The following is an 18,571-nucleotide window of genomic DNA, read 5'->3' as shown; positions in this document are numbered from 1 at the left end:
TTATTCACCAGTTGTTTTCACTTTTTGGTTATTAGGAATAACGCTGCTATGGAAACTCATGCACAAGTTTTTGCGTGGATGCATGTTCTCGTTTCTCTTGGGTATACACCTAGGAGTGGAATTGCTGGGTCACCTCGTAACTGTCTGTTTAACCTTTTGAGGAACTGCCAGACTGTTTTCCAACAAGGCTAAACCATTCTAGATTCCCCCCAGTAGTGTGTGAAGGTTCCTGTTTCTCCATATCCTCACCAGCACTGGTTACTCCCTCTCTTTTTGATGAATGGCACGCTAGTGGGTGTGAAGTGGTGTCTCACTTGGTTTGGATTTGCATTTCCCTAATAACTAAGGATGTTGAGCATCTTTTCATGTGCCTATTGGGTATTTGTACATCTTTATTGGACAAATGTCTACTAAGATCCCTTGTTAACATTTTAATAGGGTTATTTGTGTTATTATCAAGCTGTGTCCTTTATATATTATAGACACAACCTCCTTTTCACATAGGATTTCTAATTAGTTTCTCCCATTCTATGGGTTGTCTCTTCACTCTCTTGATCATGTCCATTGTAGGACAAAAGGTTTTAATTTTGGTGTCGTCCAATTTAACTGTTTTTGTTGCTGTTGTAGCTTATGTTTTTGGTGTCACATCTAAGAAACCGCTTCCTAATGCAAGGCATGAAGATTTATGTCTACGTTTTCTTCCAAGAGGTCATGATGCGGGAATGAGTTAAGACTCTTGGGGATACAGGGATGGGTGAAAGTCCAGATTCAGGTGACACTTGGAAGAGGCCACCCACCATGAAGGAGGAAGGGCAGGAGGCTCACAGAGGTGTCTGCAGTGAAGGAGGAAGGAGCGAGCCTTCTTCACAAGAGGAAAGTCACTGCTCTGACAAGAATGAAAAGGGCGCTCCAGATCCTGGACGCCCCAGGCCTGTGAGCAGAGGGAGGAAGGGGTGAGCCTGACTCTCACGCAGCCGGCGGGAAATCCATCTACTCAGGGTTTTTGCCATCATCATGTTTTTCTGAGGCCCTTTCTGCATCTGGTCCAGAGCCTCCCAGAGCACATAGGCTGGAGGGTCCTCAAAGTATGAGCACAGCACTGCGGGCCCCAGGTGAGGCCAGGGGGCTGCAGGAGGGGATAGGGATGGAGAATGGCTTCATGGAGGAGGTGACGTCTGAGCTGGGCCTCCAAGGACGAGCTGTCATCTAGCCAGGGCCTGGCACCAAGCAGGTACTAAATACATGGTGAACGAATGAGTGAGTGAATGAGTGAACAGGCACCCACCTCACAGCAGGAGGGACAGCCAGCCAAGCCGAGGAGTGAGACATGGGGACTTCTGGGGCACATGGGGAGGGGCTGCAGTCGGGTGCCCACCTCACCCCCTTTATGGCCGTCCTGCCACAACAGCCCTGCTCTGGCTGCTCGGGAGCCCTGGTTCGCCCCATGCTCTGGGACACTGCTCATCATTCCAGCCACACCCACGTGTTGCCTCTGAGTCCCCGTAAGTGTCCCAGCCTCCTGGGGGTTTGTGAAGATGGGGGTCGGTGTGCAGCCCAAGGCTGAAGACGGGAAGGAGTGCATCATAGGGTCTCTGGTGGTGGATCCAGGGCTGGGATGCACTGGTGGTGCATGGTTGGGGGGAGCCCTGCCCGGGGGCTGAGGATCCCGTTGGTGGGGGCTCCCTCACCCAGATGGGCTTCATGGAGAGAAGGCAGTCGTGGGGCAGGGGCTGAACTCTGTTTGGGACACCAACTTCAAGAAGCCTGGGGGCCCCTGTGAGGACTTTTCATCTGGGTGGGGAGTCAGGGCGGGGTGCTAAGCAGGGGCCAGGCCCTGAACGCTGTGAGGGGAATGAGGGGGGCGATGGCAGGGAGACTGGGGTGGAAGCTGTCACTGTGGATGGAGGAGGCAGGGAAGGCTCCTCTGAGGAGGAGACATTCCAGCTGAGCCCTTGTCTGGAGCATGTTTCCATCTTCTGTGAACCTGGTGTTTTAACATCCGTCCTGCGTGCCTACGCAATCCTGTCCTGAATCCCCTCCTCTTGGCCTCCTGCCTCCCTTGTTGCCAGGAACAATGCTCCTTCTTGGGCCCACTTTTCAAATACACACCAACCAATCCAGTGTCCGTCCACACCCCAAGCACCCCCTCTATTGAACATGCACATCCAGGCCACTGTCCCCCTGCCCTTGTCACCCAGGTGGGCACCAGACACCTGGGACAGGCCCAGGCCCCAGAGCCTGTGCAGTTATTCAGACCAGCCAGTCCTGAGCCTGCTCGCCCGCCTTACTGTTCCTTCCCGCAGAACCCACAGCCCCTGCTCCCTCTGCCTCCTGGCCACCCTGGAGCTTCCCGTGTGGCCTGTGTGGCCCTGCGTGGTGTGGTGTGCCCCCTCCTTGGGAACTGTGAGTAACAAACCATCTTGTCAATGGCGTCGTCTCCTGGTCTGTTGGCCTCACTGAACCTCCAATTTTCCCTTAATACATCCTATTTTAAACCAGCCCTCAAACACTTTGCAGACACTCAGCGTAAACAAATGAAGAACTAGTGAGCTATGGGCACTTTCACAGCATCTTTGACAAGGTGAATAGTCAAATTACATTAAATCCTTTTCTTGCTGGGGAGACAGGAACACAAGTGTCTTATCAAGCTGAAGAATCTCCCAGCGTCCCCTACTGGTCCCCCAATGGCCCCCCGCCACCTGCCGGTCTGGCTGGGGCTGGACTGAGAGGCCAGAGGCCCCATCAGGCTGCCCAGAGTGTGGGAAGCATCCCCACAGGACACACCCTGGGGTAGTTGGTTCCCCAGCCCCACTGCTGCTGCTGGTGCTGCGGGTGGAGGCGGAGGCCCCGGGGCCAGGCTGGGGGTTTGGGCTGGGGTGGCGGTCAGTCCTTGACTCCAGGCCAGGCAGGGGGCAGGCAGGCCTTTGGCCTTTGGCCCCGGCTCTCCGTTCTCCCCAGGCCACTGATCCTCCGCCTCGCGGAGCCAGGCGGGGACAACAGGCTCCCTGTGTCTGCGTCTCACTGGGACCCAGAGACCTCCAGCTGCACCATGCAGGTCGGGAAGAAACTGCGGCCGTGGGGTCAATGGGAGGGATGTAAGGTCTACGCGGACAGTGTGGCCCTCCACCTGGGGCTTCTGGGCGCTCAGGGTGAGGGAGGTTGCCCTGGTGTCATCGTATCCCCTTCTTCGTAAGGAATCTTGGACGTCGTCCCTCCCAAAGCCCATGTTCTTCATGACGTGTGTCACTCAGGGGCCCCGCTGTCGCAGGGCAGCTCCCTGTAAGGCCTGGGTCTCCCATAGTGACCCAGCACATATGGTCCTTCAGGATGTCTCTCAAGCTCCTCGTGCTGGGGTCGAGGTCATCAGTTTTTGCAGGAACCTCCTGTCCTCGCACAGCAGGGGCATGGCGGGTGGGTACCACCTGGAGTTGTTCCCCGGGAAGGGCAGGGAGCCGGAGAGCACGGCGTAGAGCGGCACGCCAGGGCTCCAGACGTCTGCCAGGGGCCCCTCCTAGTCCTCGCCCTGGAGGACCTCCAGGCCGTGCCCCAGGGGCTGCTGCGGCCCGTGCTCAGCCTGTGGCCCAGGAACATGGTGATGAGCAGCACGTCTGCCAGCTTCATGCCGAGCCCAGTGTCAAGCAGCACTGTCCCAGCGTCAGGTCCCCGTGCACGATGCCCTTGCGGTGGCAGCACTGGAGGGCCGAGGGCAGCTGCCGGAACATTCCCTGGGCCTCCTCCTCAGTCATAGGGCCATGCTTGTCAGGTGATGGTACAGGTCTCCCCCGCGGACGTGCTCGGTGAGATACAACATCTTCTCAGTGTCAATCACTTCAAACAACCTGACGGCTGGGTGTTGGGTGATGTTCGGGTGACGCAAGGCCTTCAGGCTGTGGACTTTGCAGAAAGGTGCCCTCGCTCTGGAGAAGATCTGCTCCTCCTTTGGGATGACTTTCACGGCTACTTCTGTTCCGGTTGGGATGTGGCGGCCCAGCTCCCCGACGGCCCTGAGGAGCTCAGAACTGTGAATACGGGCTGCCCCTCAGTGGAGGTGGCCTCGAGGCCCAGAAGCCTGATGACCTGCTAACTACACCCAGAATGCTAACTAACCATGCTAACTATGCTAACAAGCAAAATGACAGTATGCTAACTACTACTAACTAAAGATACTAATAAGGCCACCTATGCTTACTAACTATGCTAATAAATAATGCTAACTATACCAACTATACCAACAACATTAACTATACCAACAACACTAACTATAATAACTAGACTGACAACTTAACAATACTAAATAAAAAATTTAAAGAAGATGAAGAAAAAAAATTTTAAAAAATGAGAAAAGAACAAATAAAAATTGAGAAAAAGTAAAAAAGTGAGAAAAATTAAAGAAGAAAAATGAGAAAAAGACAAAAAGAATAATAAAATGAGAAAGGAGAACAAAGAAAAGTAAAAAAGAAAATAAAGCAAAATGAAAAAAGAAAAACTAGATAAAAAAGAAAAAATTTTTAAAATGGGGGAAAAAAAGGAGAAAACAAGTTGGCTGTGGTCCACCTATAGGTTACCAAAAATTAGCTTCCTGGGCTATTAACACCAAAAACATTAAGCCCAGCCAGAGGCTTGTATAGGATGTGTAAACTCCATAGGGACTTGTGGCTCCTTATGAGGGTAGAGCAAGAAATGGACCAGTCATGGCTGGGGATCAACTACAGAGGTTTTCTCACATTTAGGTCTCAAGGCCATGTTACTCTTAAAAATAGGAACCTAAAGAGCTTTTTATTTGTGTGGGATATTAGAGAGTGATATTTACTTTATTAGAAATTAAAATCTGTAGGATGCTTCAGTGGCCTTTTCATTTCTAATTTAAAAATCTGTAATCATTTTTGGCTTTTAAAGACCTCACAATGTCTACACTTAAAATACTCAGTTCCTTTCCCTTAAGCTCTGATTAGTCTCACAACGATCCTACAACTTAAGGACGTTATAATACTACAGGAAAACGCTCTGTTGCGTAAGACATGAGAAGGGACATCATCCATGTTTACAAAGCTGACGGAAGAGAGCTTTTATCACATTCTCCCAGTAAGACCACGACAGATTTCTCACCAGAAACCTTGGAGGCCAGATGGCCTGGGCTCATGTACTCAATGTGCAGAAGGAAAAAAGAATCCAACCAAGAATCCTGAATCTGGCAAAACCATCCTTCAAAAATGAGGGAGAAATAAAGACGTTCCCATATAAACCAAAGCTGAGAGAGTGCTTTACACCAGACCTGCCTCCAAGGACGGGGTCCTTCAGGATGAGACGAAAGGACTGGACGGTAACTTGACGCCTCACGAAGAAATAAAGATCCTGGTCAGAGTACCTATGTGGACGACTATAAAAGCTGGTGCTATTCTAACTGGTTTGTGGCTCCACTTTTTGTTTTCTACATTAAGAGACTAAAGTGTTAAAAAACCCAAGTATTAGTATCTGTTTTTGGACACGATGCCTAAAGATGTAATTTGGTGACGTTCATAACTGCAATGGGGTGGAGCCAGAGCCATACAGGAGCAGAGTGTTTGTATGGGACTGAAGTTAAGCTGGTATAAATTGACATTCGAGTGTGATAACTTTAGGATGTTAAGTGTAATGCCATGGTAACCACAAAAAAAAAGAGCTATAGAATATACACGACGGAAAATGAGAAGATAAACCGCCTTTTCAGTACTGCACAGACTAGCTGTGTGGCCCCATGAGTGCAGAAAGCCCAGGGAATGGCTTCTCCCACTGAACCATCTCTGCTGACTGCCAGGGGGCCGTCCTAGGCCCCTTTCCCACATCTGCTGTGTCAGTGACAGTGTTCCTCAGGTCGTCTTTCGAGCTAATTGACAGTCTGGTGCAGGGTAGTTTCCCCACGATGCCACAAAGCAGTGTCAGCTGTCTTGACGGCTCTGGCCGTCCACAGCTCTCACCACAGCTACACACGCCTGCCAGGGCCACAGGCCGCCTCCCGTCTCACCACAGGTGCAAAATTGAAAAGAACACCAATGATGATGACCATGAGAGCCACTCCTTACGTGCCGAGCCCCGGGCTGGGCCTTGGTGCATGTTACTAATGATTTTCACAGCAACCTGGCAGCTCCAGCACAGTCCTCGCTGCGTACAAGAGGGACTGAGGCTCCTGGAGGCTGCGTAACTGCCATGGTCACATGCCAGCCAGCACCGAGGCCCATTGTGAACCCAGGTTTGCCGACTCTACCCACTCCACGCACTGCCTGCTCCACCACGCCCCCGTCACCACCTCAACAGCTAGCGGCAGACCAGCCTCTGTCCGTCATGTCAGAAGTCAGGACAGAGGTTACTTGAGGGCAGTGACGGAAGGGGCCACAGGGGCTGGAGGGCTGATAATACTGGGCTCCTGCTCCCAGTACTGTCTCCCCAGGGGCGATACTGTGATTTATGAGAAGTCAGTATTTGCTCATTCAGATGACCAAATATATTTCCTATATTTGCTCTTCCTCTGCGGTTCCTGGCTCACAGCTCCTAAAGCCCTTTGCATTCCCTGAGAAATAAGAGCAATGGAAGCATCTTTTGTTGTAATACAAGTCTCTTATTCTCCACTCCTGAAAATGCTTCAGAGCATAAAGGTGAAATGGGTGTCTTGTTATTCCTAATGAGCCCCTTTCCACCACAACTGGGTTTGTGCTAATGAGGTGACTCTTTTTAAGCCCCTAAGGACGGGGGGCTGGTGGCCTTGGAACCAACCATGATCAGAGGGCTGGAACTTTCTGTCCCGCCCCCTGATTTCCAGGAATGTGAGAGGGGCTGGAGGTTGAATCAATTACCAATGGCCAATGAGTTAATCGATCCTGCCTACATAATGAAGCCTCACAAAAACCCAAACCCCAAAACAGGTTTGGAGAGCTTCCAGGTTGGTGAACTAGCACGCTTCCCTGGGCCACCTGCCAGGCCCCAAACTCCACGAGGACAGAAGCTCCTTTGTCAGGGACCCTGCTGTGTGTATCTTCATCTGGCTGCTGATTCATGTCTTAATATCTTATGTAACAAACCAGTAATCTAGTGAGTAAACGGGTTTCCAGAGTCCTGTGAGCCACTCTAGCAAATTAATCAAATCCAAAGAGGGGGCCACGCCAACGTCTGATTTATATCCTGTTGGTCAGAAGCACAAGTGACAACCTGGGCTTGCGATTGGCGTCTGAGTGGAGGCTGTCTCATGGGACTGAGCCCTTGACCTGTGGAATCTGATGCTGGCTCCAGCAGAGCGTCAGGACTCAGTTCCATTGTCAGGCGACTGTCAGGTGTCAGGGAATTGCTTGGTGGTGTGGGAACACTTCCCCCAGTACACACAAGTCAGAAGTGCGTGCCAGAATCTTTACCAGGTGAGCGCACACTTAGGACACAAGCACTTTTCAGTGACTGTGCTATTCTATAAAAAAATTGAAAAAATAATATGAAAGGGGGAAAGAGGAGGCAGGATAGACAACGTAAGATTAGTTATGAGCTGATAATTGTTGAAGTTGGGCATACGAGGGGGTGGTCATTATACTGTTTTGCCTACTTTTATGAATATCTGAAGTTTTCTAAAAGAAAAAGTTGAAAAAACAAGACACAAGAGTAAGTGAATTAGGATGCAGGCACTACTGGACTCCTGCTGAGTGGCAGGTGGGGAGTGGGGCACACGACGCACCGTGGCTTCTCTGAGGTGTGCTTGGAGAGGCTGGACAGACATCCTCCTCTCACAGCCTTGCTACAGAGCTGGAGTCTGATCAGATCCGTGGTCATGATCACTGCATCCCTTCTGTGGGTGAGAGCCCCATCAGAGCATCAACAGGAACCTATAAAACTTCTAGGAAAAACCATCGGAGAAAAACGAGACCTGTGATTAGACAGAGACTTCTTGGAGTTGACACCAAAAGCACCAGCCCTAAGAGGAAAGTCTCTCAGCTGGACCGCAGTAAAACATAAGCATTTGCACCATGACAAAGATGCTGGGAAGAGGACGGAAAGACAGCTACTGACCTGGAAGAACATTTGCGAACCACATACCGACGGAGAAGAGGCATCTAGAACATGCACAGAACATTCGCAACTCAACAGGATCCAACAATTCAACCAGAAGACGGCAGGGGCTGAGAGGGCACCTCCCCTGACGAGACGCGCACACGGCAGAAAGCACGTGACCAGGTCCACGTCATCAGCACTGGAGACACATGGAGTAAAACCACGATGCGCTTCCACACCACACCCCCAAGCTCAGCATGAACAGAACAGCGTGACACCAATGCTAGGGAGAAGGCGGCGGGAGTGCAGAATGGTGCCGCCACTCTGGAAAGGGTTTGGCAGTTTCTTATAAAACTGAACATACAACTACCATACGAACCAGCAACCGCACTCCTGAGCATCTAGTCCTGAGAAATGACCTATGTTCACACAAAAGCCTCTACACAAGTGCTCACAGCCACTCTATTTGTCAGACAAAACACTGGACACAAGCAAGAGGACATGTGACAAACTGTGGTCCATCCACACCACAGAACGCTACACAGCAGCAGGAAGGGGTCCCCCAGGGACACAGGCAGAGCTGGGACGGATCCCAGCATGAAGATGGACAATGCAGAAAGGTTATGCACTACTTGATCCCGTCCACATAACATTCCTGAAACAACAAAATATAGAGACAGGAAGCAGATGAAATGCTGCCAGAGGTGACGGGGCAGGAAGGGAGGGTGAGAGAACAAAAGGGCAACATGAGGGATCCTGGCAGTGACGGAGCACTGCCCACAACAGCCAAGACACGGAGACCACCTAGTGCCCATCGACGGATGAATGGATAAAGAAGATGTCGTATATACACATATGAACTTATGCCATTATGCTCAGTGAGATAAGCCAGACAAAGATGAATACTGTATCATATCACTTACATGTAGAATCTAAAAAACCCAAACTTACAGAAACAGAATAGTATGCTGGTTACCAGGGGCTAAGAGGCGGGGGAGTTGGGGAAATGCTGTTAAAGGGCACCAACTTGCAATTAGAAGATGAGGAAGTTCTGGGAATCTAATGCTCAGCCCAGTGATTACAGACAACAATACTGTATTATATACTTAAAAGTGACTAAGAAACTGGTTCTTAAATGTTCTCACCACAAAGAGATTGTAATTATACGACATCATAGAGGTGTCAGCTACAGCTGTGGTGGTAATCATACTGCAGTATATATATGGGTCAAATCAACACACTGCAGTTTAGAACAATTAAAAGGAGACCTACTACCTAAGCCAGCAGCCCCGCTCTGGGCACACATGTGAGGAAACGCAGGGCCTCAGAGACAGCTGCACTCATGTCCATCACGGAGTTATCCACAATAGTTAAGACATGGAAAGAAGCTAAGGGTCCACCGACAGAAGAACGCATATGGAGGATGGAGTGTATAACAACATGAAGTATTATTCAGCCACGATAAAGAAGAAAATCCTGCCATTTTCAACAACAAGGATGAACCTTACGCTACGTGTAACAAGTCAGAGAATGACAAATACTGTATAATCTCACCTCTATGTGGAATCTAAAAGACCAAACTCACAGAAACCGAGGAGAACTGTGGTTGGCAGGGGCTGGGAGTGAGGAGAAAGAGATGTTGGACAAAGTGTACTAACGTTCAGTTATAACATAAATAAGTTCTGGGGACACAATGCACAGCATGCTGACTATAGTTATATATAGTTAAGAACACTGTATTAAATACTTGAAAGTTGCTAAGAGTAGATCTGAAATGTTCTCACCACAAAAAAATGCGAGGTGATGGAGGGGTGAACTAACCTTGCTGTGGTAGCCGTCCTGCAACGTACATGTGGCTCAAACTGTCACACTGTTCACCTTAGACTCACACGTGTTCTATGTCAACCACGTCTCAACAAAGCTGGGAACAGAAAGGTTTCAAGATGTGACAGCAGAGCATGTGCCAAGCATAGCTTTTCTGACAAAGGACCTCGTGTGACAGCACCGTCACGTGCCTGTGAAGCTGCCCTGGTTCTACCTGCAGAGACACATCTAAGGTCTGAGCACCTGTCCCCACCTCCACTCCCCCTGGGTTACCACAGTCGTCTCCTGTCTGACCTGCTTCCGCCTTTGTCCTTCAGTCCATGTGCAGCACGGCAGCCGCAGAAGCCAGATGACAGGGGCTCCAGCACAGCCACCCTGCAGCCTGGGCTGTACTTGTGCCATCCCAGGACCCTCCCAGGATGTCAGGGACAGGGACCTGTCCTGTTCGCGGCCCCAGCCAGGGCCCTGCTAGGTCAGAGTGGGGCAGAGACAGGGCTGAGCGTCCTGTTCCAGAAGGGACCCTCTGGAAGAGCCCAGCCCTGGGCATGTGTGCATACCAGTGTGCAAAGTGTTAACAGGGAAAGGGGACAGGCAGGCCACACAGGAGCCCTGCAGCCCCACACCAGGCAGGGCAGCAGTAAGTCACCAACAGCCCAGCTTTCCTTCTCCCTCCACACACACCAGCACCACGGCTGGAGGTCTGAGTCCCAAATCCACCACTTGGGAGCCTGTGGCCTCAGCCTCCCCCAGCGACTTCTCTGATCTGCAAAATGGGCAGGAGTGCCCACCCCTGGGGGCGTGGGAGGACCCAGAGCTCCTGCAAGGAGGGTGTCCAGCCTGGCGCCCGCCAAGGTCTCCCTCACACAAAGTCAGAGAGGGAGTCTCAGATGTGACCAACTTGAGACCGTGCCCCAGTCACCCTGCCGCGCCGGCCTGTGAGCGGGTCTCGTGTGCTCAGGGGACGTGCCGAGCCCCCTTTCCTGCAGGCTCCCTCTCCTCCCAGTCTCACCGGGTCCCTGCAGCTCCCTGGATGCTGATGGCCAGCCAGGCGACCAACCTGAACCCCAGGCTGCACGGAGGCGGCCAGGCAGAAGTGGGGACACACAGCGGTTTCCGTCATTGTCAGCTGTGTTAGCTTCACAAACCACAAACCCTTCACACATCCAGCTGCTGTCTCCGCCAACAATTAACATCCTTCCGGAAGCTCCTTCAGTCTCCCCACCCCTCCGCCCCGCCCCTCACGGCTCCCAAACCCCAGGCAGGGCAGGGCTCGGGGTACCCGGCCAGGCCCTCTCTTCCTCCCTGGCGAGTCCAGCCTGGAGTTGCAGGGCAGTCGAGGCAGGGAAGCCACTGGACAGGATGGCAGGAGCAGTACGGGAAAGCGACACCCCATGCCTCTGAGTGTCTTCCTCTCAGGCACAGGGCCAGCCCCAGGGGACGTCCCGGGTGCGCCAGAGTGAGGGGCCCATTTTCCGGGACGGGGCCTTCCCGGGTTTGACGTTCCCAGTCACAGGGACTCCGGTGACCCTGCCCACCCGCGCCTGGGCTGCTGTGGGGCAGGAGGGTTCCTGGGGGTTTACGGCCGGCGGCCTGCTCGACTCGGCAGCCCAGGCGGCGGCGCAGAGGCGGGGAGCGCACGAGTTACTCAGCCCGGTGAAACGGGTGCCCAGGGCCGCACGGCAGACGCACGAAGTTTAGCCAACGGGGCAGGAACCCCGCGGCCCCCTGCCGACCTGCCTCTCCTCCGCCCCGCTGCCCTCGCCCCTGCCCCGCCCGGCGCACCCGCCGCAGGCCGGAGCCCCAACTCCGCGCACAACAGGCTGAGGGCGCGGGGCTCCCACAGGAGCCGGAACCGCCCCCGCCGAGGGCCCAGGAGCGCTCACCGAGGGCTGGACGGGGACCGGGTCCCCCTCTGCGTGACCTGAGCCCTGGGCCGGACAGCGGGAGGGCAGCGGCAGGCCCGGGGAGGCGGCGGCGAAGGGCGGGGCGGCGAGAGGCCAGTTTTTCCAACAGTCGCCCAGCCGCGTGCGCTCCGTCCTCGCGCTTCGCCCAACCCGCCCCCGGCCACGCGCGGCGCCACGTGCGCGTCAGCTTCCGCGGGGCTTCCTGGGGCGGCGTGGGCGGTGGAAGCCGGGGCGCAGCGGCGGGAACAGAATTCCCCCCACGGCCTCCCCAAAACAAAACCCGGAGGGGCCAAGCAGAGCTGGAGACCTTACTGTCCCGGCCACGTCTGGGTTAGGGTTTGCAGATTTAGGGTTAGGGCGAGAGTGAGGACAAGGGGTAGGGGTTCGGGCTGGGGAAGGGGGAGGGCGAAGAGTAGGGGTAGGGGTAGGGGTAGGGTCAGGGCAGAGGCCAGGGCCTAGGATCAGGGTGAAGGTTGAGAGTGAGGTTTGGTTGGGGTCACGGGATTGGATTAGGGTAGGGGTTAGAGCTAGAGTGATGACCAGTGATAGGGGTTAGAGTTAGAGGTTAGGGTTAGATCAGGGTGAGGGTGGGGGTGAAGTTGAAAAAGAGGGTGTGGAAGGGTTCAGAGTCATGTCAAGAGTCAGGGCTTAGGGTTAGGGTTTAGAGGATAGGGTATGGGTTCGGGGTGCAGGATTGGGTTCGGGGTTTGGCTTTGGGTTTGGGGTTTGGCTACGAGGGTTCGGGTTCGGGGTGAAGGTTAGGGCTAGGGATAGGACTAAGGCTAGGGTTTGGGTTAGGGTTAGGGTTAGGGTTTAGGGTTACAGTTAGGGTTAGAGTTAGGGGTTAGGGTCAGGGTCAGGGCCAGGGGCGAGGTGCAGGGGTTAGGGTTAGGGTTGGATTAGGGTTAGGATAGAGTGAGGGTTAGACGTTAGGGTCAGGTTCAGGGTCAGGGGCCAGGGGCCAGGGCGAGGGTGAGGGTTGGTTTAGAGTTAGGGTTGGGTGAGGGTGAGGGTGAGCGGGAGCGCATCGGCGAGGGTGAGGGTTTAGGGTTAGATTTAGGGTTGGGTTAGGGTTAGGGTTAGGTTAAGAGCATGCATTGTATATCTGCTTTAGAGATTCCCTATGGCAAGAGCAAAAGACCCTTGAGATAAATGTGCAACTTCTCTCCCCCTCCTAACGTTGGTGTCTCTTTAAAGATTAAGCATCTTTCTTTAGGCTGGGAACCGATTGCAGCGCTCATCTGTGACCGGGCAGCCCGAGGCAACACACCTGCCACCCTGCAGTGTTCACTGAGACAGCACACCTATCTGCCGTTTCCATCAACCACTGTGCTGACAGAGCAGCCTTGTGACTATTGTAAAAGGGACATTTCAATCATATTTGAAACATACTCTTTGAGGGTATATAACCACCCTGTGTACCCCCACTTCTTTGGAGTGCTCTGTTCCTTTGTGGAAAGACTCTCCCGGGTTATAATCCTAAGATTTAAGCTCAGAATAAACTCACCCAAATTTTCATTTATAGATTGGTTATGGATTATTTTCATTGACACACCACACCCAAAAATTAACTCAACATGTATTAAAGACTTGAATCGAATACCAATCAGCCCCAGACCGTTAAACTTCAAGAGGAAACCATTGACACTATGCTCTTCGACATTGGTCTTAGCAGTATATTTTCAAGTACCATGTCTGACTGGGCAAGGGAAGCAATAGGAAAAAATCAACAAATGGGACTACATCAAACTAAAAAGCTTCTGCACAGCAAAGGGAACCATCAATAAAATGAAAAGACAACATATCAATGGGGAGAATATATTTGCAAATAATATATCTGATAAGCAGTTACTATCCAAAATATATAAAGAACTCAAATATGATAAGCAAAAAATTAAAAACCAGATGTAAAAAAATTGGCAAAAGAGGGGCAGGCCCAGTGGCACAGTGGCTAAGTTGGCACATTTCGCCTCAGTGGCCCGGGATCTGCCAGCTGGGATCCTGGGTGCAGACATATGCACCACTTGTCAAGCCACGCTGCGGCAGGCATCTCACATATGAAGTAGAGGAAGATGGGAACAGATGTTTGCTGAGGGCCAGTCTCTCTCAGCAAAAAGAGGAGGATTGGTGGTAGATGTTAGCTCAGGGCTAATCTTCCTCAAAAACAAAATAAAAATGGGCAAAAGACATTTCTCCACAGAAGGCCAATGGGCACATCAAAAGATGTCCAACGTTGCTAATTGTCAGGGAAATGCAAATAAAAACAATAATGAGATATCACCTCACGCCCATCAGAATGACTATAATTAACAAGAAAGGAAATAAGTGTTGGAGAGGATGTGGAGAAAAGGGAACTCTCATACACAGCTGCTGGGATTGCAAACTGGAGAAGCCGCTATGGGAAACAGTATGGAGATTCCTAAAAAAATTAAGCATAGTACTATAGTACGATCCAGCAATTGCACTGCTAGGTAGTTATGCAAAGAACATGAAAACATGAATATGTAAAGATATATGCACCCCTATGTTCATGATAGCATCACTGAGCATAGCCAAAACTTGGAAGCAAACTAGGTGCCCATGAAGGAATGAATGGATAAAGAAGATGTGGTGTATATACACAATGGAATACCAATCAACTCTAAAAATAAGGAAATTTGGCCATATGTGACAACACAGATGGACCTTGAGGGTATTATGCTGAGTGAAATAAGACAGAGGGAGAAAGTCTAATACCATATGATCTCATTCATAAATAGAAGATAACAACAAACACATAGAGAAAGAAATGGAGTTGGTGGTTACCAGACGTTAGGAGTGAGGCAGGAGGGTGAAAGGGGTGATGAGGCACATGTATAAGGTGGTGAGTTGTAATTAGCCTTTGGGTGGGAAACATGATGAAAACACCAAAATTCAAAGATAATGATGTGCACCTGAATTTTATATAATGGTATAAGCCAAGGTTACTGCAATAAATAAATAAATTAATTAATTCATATTAATTAATATGGTAAAGTTGCAGGATACAAATCAACATGCAGAAATCTCTTGGGTTTCTACACAATAACAAGGAAGTAGCAGAAAGAGAAATTGCGACTATAATCCCATTTACAATTGCAACAAAAAGAGTAAAACACCTGGGAAGAAACCTCACCAATGAGGGGAAAGGCCTTGGCGCTGAAAATGATAAAATATTGTTCAAAGAAATAGAAGAAGACACAAAGAAATGGACTGATATTCCATGCTCTGGAATTGGAAGAATTAACATAGTTAAAATATCCATACTTCCTAAAGCAATCTACAGGTTCACTGCAATCCCCATCAAAGCTCCAAGAACACTTGTCACAAAAAACGAACAAGGAAACCTAAAGTATATATGGCACAACAAAAGAAAAGCAGTCAAGGTGTCATCAACTAGTTACCCCGAGGAAAACAAAGGTGGGCTTGGATATTTTAACTATTGTCCCAAATTGTTTTTTTTTCCTTTTGTTATGTTGAGATGCAATCACCAACCACCCTGAACAAGCCTCACCACCAGAGCAAAGCCTATAAACTTTGCCTTATTTTTAATGCTAAGATCTCTCCAGGAAGAGTTTGTTACCTTGTTAAGGTAAACTGCAGTGTATGTGGAAACTCGCTTTCCAACTGAGCCAGCGCAAGCAAATAACCACCTCTCTCTTGTGAATATTCAACCCCCATCTGCAATAAATGTCCTTGCTTCCCTTTGTTTGTTGCAGATGCCATGACCCTGGAAATGATTCCTAATGGTCTCCTATTTACTGCAAATATACTTTACTTTGTAACAAAATCAATTCTGGAGAAGACTGTGAGTAAACTCCCCAGAGCGGCCCCACTCTGGTTTTGGTAACACCCTCAACTCTGGAGTCAGGAAAGCTGTGCACTCCTGCTGCCTAAGGCTCTACTCTTGGGAGAAATGCACAACTGAGGGCTGAGGCGGGCCCTTCCATGGCCATCTCTCTAGGTGCACAGCTGCGGGGCACAGGGAGAAGTGCATCCTGGGAGGGCCTCCTTTGTCCAAAGGAGGGACAGCTCCCAGCTCCCAGGGCAGAGACTCTGTCAGGGGTCTAGTATGGCGGAAAGGGCCCTAAGTCCTGAAATTTCTCTGGCAGTTGTCCTCAGTCCTGTGGGAACAGGAAGCCACCGGGCAGCTTTTGTGCGACTTGGGGCTTAGCCCTGCCACATCCGAGCCCCTTCCAGCCATGACCAGGCTCGCACGGGAGGATGACGGCTTTGGCAGTGGCCAGTGGAGAGGCGCTGGCTGCAAGGGTGGATTTCCATAGTTTCCTGGGGTGCACTGGGAGGGGCAGGGACCTGCCTCAAGGCAAAAGATGGACAGATACCACAACTGACACTTGGAGTGGAACTTGGGGATCTTCATCACCCCTGCCTCAGGATATTTCCTCCTGCTCCACCACCCCCATCAGACTCAATCCCCATGTGCTTAGGTCCAGATGTGAGACCATGGGGGTGACTGGGGTAGCCGCTCCTCACCACCACATCTGGCACACACTGCAGTGGTGTTTGCGGTGGCAGGGGAAACGGCACTGGTAGCTGAGGCAAGACACCAGGCGGCAGCAGCAGCGACACAGGGATGGGAGATTTCAGTGACCCGATGAGGGAACCAGGAGTGCAGCCACAGCCTCCCCAGCTCCCCAACATCTCCCATCCATCCTGCTCTCTCCCACCCTTTGGTGAACCCAGTGGCCTTCCTTTCAACCCCTCCAACTGCACATGCACTGCGACTCGGGCCCTTGGCCTCACAAAGACCCTTAGGCATGCTCAGCAATGGGTCTTCAGGGCTCTGAAGGTGTGTGGGAGCCCACTGGTGGTGGCCAGGTGCAGCAGCAGGTGAACTGGGGTTCCCATTTCCTTCAGCTGGGTCTCACATCCCCTTCTCCCCTTCTGCTCGGGTCGATGCTTGTGTTTTTCTGCCCCTCTTGGCTAACCACAGACCAGGGAGGGGGGCAATGCTATCTCCTGCCAGCTGGTCATCCCGAGCCTCGTTTATTTTTCGATGAAACACGGTGACACGGCACAAATGAACCTTTCAATACCAGTAGGAAGAAAGACTTTGACAAGTGACAGGGCCAAGAAAGGCTTGCCAAAGAAGCGTGGCCACACTAGACAAGCTCCCTAGGGAAAGAGCAGGGGACCCACTGTGCATGCCCTTCCATGGGAGGGTACCACCCTCAACTCTGTAGTCAGGAAAGCCATGCCTTCCTGCTGCCTATGGCAGTACTCTCGGGAGAAATCCATGACTAAGGTCCAATGTAGGCCCTCCCCTGGCCATGTCCCAAGGTGCACAGGTGAGAAGCAGAGGGAGAGGAGATTCCTGTGACTTCCCTGCTTTGTCTGAATGAGCCCGGCTATCCCAGCCCCCTGGGCCAAGAATCTGTTGGGGTGACTAGCATGGAGGAAAGGGCGCTCAGTTCTGAAAGTTTTCTGGGAGGTGTCCTCAGCCCCATGTGTGGGAAGCCACTAGGCAGCTGCAGTGCCCAACCTGGAGCTTATCCTCTGCTACATCTGGGTCCCTTCTGGCCACACCCCGTCTCCAGATGGGGGACGATAGCCTTGGCAGTGGCAGGTGGAAGGGTGCCAGCAGTCAGGGTGGTGTTCCATTGTTTCCTGGGATGCACTGGGACTGGACTTGCGGGGACCCCGGTGGTGTGGCCCATGGAATGAACTGCCTCTGGACACCTCTGGGGCAGGGACCCATCCCAGGTCAGCAGATTGATGGATGCCACGACTGACACTTGGAGGGCAACTTGGGGATCTTCTTTGCAGCTGCCTCAGGGTATCTCCTCCTGGCCCACCACACCCACAGGACCAAATCCCCATATTCCCAGGTCTGGATCTGAGACCACGCAGGTTACTGGGGAACACTCCTCTTGATGTGGATTAAGGCTGCCCCAGCTAGAGAAGCCCAAGGTGACCTGGCCTACATGCCGAACTATATGACCCGGTGGATTTTTATGGTATGAATTAGGGCTGCCCCAGGGAGAGAAGCCCAGGGCATCCTCACCTACATGCCAACCTATATGGCCAGGTTCGTATCTAAAGTTATACGACTGCACAATAACCAGACCCCATCTGCACTGAAATAATTTAATGACTTTTTACATCATCTTTTCTTTTTCCAGTAAAAATAAGTCATGTACCCATGCCTTATAAATTTAGCCCTAACCCTCAACTCGGGGCAGCAGCAGGAGCTCTGACTGCCCACGGGTCCTGTCCCCATGCTACTCCATACTATTCTCTAAATAAAAAGAGTACTACTGCTAGACCTTGAGAGTCCAAGAAATCTTTCTTTTGACTCTTCAGCTTGCTGTCACCGCATCAACAGGGCCATGGAGTTCCCCAGTTGGCTCTAGGAGCCCCGGGTGACCTTGGCAGTATGAGGAGAACATGTTAAAATTTTTGCTCGATACTGGAGCCACATTCTCAGTGCTGAATGATGCGGGGTCGGTGAGCCGAGGAGTCGAAAGAAAGATTTCTTAGACTCTTAAGATCTGGCAGTAGTGCTCTTTTATTTAGAGAATAGAGTGGAATAGCATGGGGACAGGACCCATGGGCAGTCAGAGCTTCTGCTGCCGCCGCTTCTGCTGCCCCCGCTGGCATGGGGACAGAGCCCATGGGCAGGCAGAGCCGCTGCTGCTGCCCCCGCTGGCATGGGGACAGGACCCATGGGCAGGCAGAGCTGGTGCGTGGGGACAGGACCCACGGGCAGTCAGAGCTCCTGCTGCTGCCCCGAGTTGAGGGTTAGGGCTAAATTTAAGGCATAGGTATGTGAGTCATCTCTTTACAAGACAAAGAATATG

General features: G+C 51.7%; 1 long non-coding RNA gene across 2 annotated transcripts; it reads right to left on the bottom strand.

Annotated features, from left to right (window-relative positions):
• Positions 1–2,551: 2,551 nt before the first annotated feature.
• On the bottom strand, positions 2,552–11,859 carry LOC111775045 (uncharacterized). 2 transcript variants are annotated; one of them, XR_011438297.1, is made up of 4 exons: positions 11,712–11,859; positions 9,826–9,925; positions 7,691–7,849; positions 2,552–4,019 (listed from the first exon to the last, which is right to left on the bottom strand). It is a non-coding gene; the product is annotated as an uncharacterized lncRNA (long non-coding RNA). The 2 variants fall into 2 exon arrangements; XR_011438296.1 differs by having other exon boundaries at positions 2,552–4,004; positions 11,712–11,847.
• Positions 11,860–18,571: the final 6,712 nt, after the last annotated feature.

Source organism: Equus caballus, chromosome 1, assembly GCF_041296265.1.
Source record: "Equus caballus isolate H_3958 breed thoroughbred chromosome 1, TB-T2T, whole genome shotgun sequence".
Classification (NCBI taxonomy): domain Eukaryota; kingdom Metazoa; phylum Chordata; class Mammalia; order Perissodactyla; family Equidae; genus Equus; species Equus caballus.
Note: the sequence above shows the minus strand (reverse complement) of the source record. Positions and strands in the feature narration are given on the sequence as shown.